At 31.9% G+C, this 2,500-nt stretch overlaps 1 protein-coding gene across 1 annotated transcript in view; it reads right to left on the reverse strand.

The window, feature by feature from the left end:
• NOS1 (nitric oxide synthase 1) overlaps positions 1-2,500 on the reverse strand; it is a 1,255,637-nt gene that overhangs the window by 743,402 nt on the left and 509,735 nt on the right. The window lies entirely within an intron of this gene.

The raw sequence follows: 2,500 nt of genomic DNA on the forward strand, positions 1-2,500 counted from the left end.
AAATCTTAAATCTTTTAATATTATTACATCCATGCCACACTTACTGCACCAGTTTAACACGATTATCATTCTAACTATATTATTTACACTAATCAAAAATATGCTAAAATTATCACTAACTCTGTTTATTAACTTGTTAGATATTTATTTTTTAGACAAATTTGCTATCCATCTTATTAACTTTACTCATTTTCTTTCTTTTTCTCTTTTATACTTATCCTTTTAAAAAAAAATTTCTATCTTTTACCAATATAATTCTTTCTTTCCTTTCACTAATTTCCAATTTATATCTTCCTTATCACTTATTTCAGAACCCTCTTCTATGACATTTTTTTTTATTTTTATCTTTATCTTTTTCTTCCTTTTCTACATTTCCTTTATCTTCTACTTCTCCCATTTCTCCTCTTTGTTCATTTTCCTCTCTTTTATGCCAGGGTGTGGGCATTTATTCTTCTTGTTCCTAGCATTGTCTTTTCAGGGCTTAGCCTTCCTCTTTCTGCTGGCAGAAAAGGCATACATTTACTTCTGTATTGGCAGTGATAACATTTAAAAGAGCTCTACATCACAGATGGATTGAGACCTGATTGTGGTCCTTGAATTTCAGATTTGATTGGCTGTCTTGGTCTTTGAGGAGTCAGCTGTGGGGGTAACTAGCAGTTTTGCCAGCTTTTCTATTCTGGGGTATCTCTTACAAGGAAATATGATCCAGTTAAGGGGACTAATTCTTGCTACCAGCAAATGGCAGACTGGCAAAACTGTCTACAACTTGCTTGATTTGACAATGTTGTTTAGAGGGCAGGTTATGAGATTAAGGGTATTTACTTGTATCTTATTTTCTACATCTGTTAACCAGGTAAGTATCTGTTTCAGGGGCAATCTGAGAGTACTGTCTGGTTAAGTGATCACTTAGAGTCACACAGCAGTCAAATGTAGGTGGAAGGAATCACACCCTGTATCTTGGTTACAAGACACAGCTTATTAACATCAGTGTTTTAATCATCTGTGCTAACTTCCAGACAAGGTAGGGAATAACATTTAAGTTAATCAGTACAAAGATATGTCCTTATAAATATGAACTGCAACATAATGTGGTGACTCTTAACATTTGGAATAGTCAAGTTACCCAAGAATATGTAAAATGTTCTGTAAGTAATGTTTATGGCAGTGGTCTAAAGACTTTATTGCAAACACAGTGATGCTTCTTTAAATGACTAGTGTTCCCCTTAAGATATACATTTTTTTAAGAAAAGAAAGAAAGTTGAAAAACCCCAACAAAATACACTTTGCCCTTTAATGAAAGAGAAGGAAGACTTAAATGGAAAAACTGGAAATTGTTCCAGGCAGTGAAGTCTACAGATAAATACCAATAGAGACTGTTTCTCAGCAGTATAAAACTGTGTATAAGACTGTGTTAAAGGTACTTGATATTTTCAGTTGGACCAGAATATATATTTTTTTTTGCTTTGAACTGCCTGCATTAAATTGTACATAATAAACATCATTTTTTATAAGACTGGTAGTCTCTTTAATCTTTAACTATATATATGTATATATAGGTTTACTATGGTATGGTATGGTCACACTGGACCCCATTGTATGATGGGATTGTCGACCCACGTATGCAAAAACGACAATGTCAAATTCCGACACTATCGAAATAAGACTCGTCTTTGACCTCAAAATGGGGTTTAACATGGGTCGAGATTCGTACTGAGACAATGTCGGGTTTGACATTGTCGCCATTCAGCCTCCGGGCTTTGATCTTACCATAGTAAACCTATATATATATATATATATATATATATATATATATATATATATATATATATATATATATATGTGTGTGTGTGTGTGTGTGTGTGTGTGTGTGTATATATATATATATATATCTGTATGTGTGTATATATATATATATGTAACAAAGTCTAATTATATTAGCTGAGAGGTAACCATGGAACGATTCAAAAGCCAGCGTAGTCTCTCCACCAAAAAGCTGTAATGATTAAATAATCCAAACGTAGAAATTCCGTTAAAAATAAAGAATAATGGTTTTATTGGGCATGCTAAAGTAAGTGCTTTCACATAAGCTTCATCAGACCGTTAAATTTCAAAAATGCATTAAATTATGACTTTTTATATAAGTCAGTCACATGTTAATCCAACTAATTTAGCTTAATTAAACATTTAAAAATACATCCTTGTACCTATAAAAAATGGCATAAACTTTTTGCTTTGCCCAATTTACGGCACTCAAACAGGACACTGTGTCCCAACATAGCAGATTTAAAACCTCGTATCACATTAATAATAAAATATCATAACTAGTCATTCAAACTCTGTTGTATGACGAGCTATAAAAAATGCATATAAAATATATATATATATTAAATCTGCGATTATAAAAAAACTTGCACCTTTGCGCTGCATATTATCACAATATAATGTCGTTGTTATCAAATAACCACTTATAGTATTAACTAAAAAATTATACCTAATACTT

Source organism: Protopterus annectens, chromosome 4.part0, assembly GCF_019279795.1.
Source record: "Protopterus annectens isolate FY-2018-M chromosome 4.part0, PAN1.0, whole genome shotgun sequence".
NCBI classification, from domain to species: Eukaryota; Metazoa; Chordata; order Ceratodontiformes; family Protopteridae; genus Protopterus; species Protopterus annectens.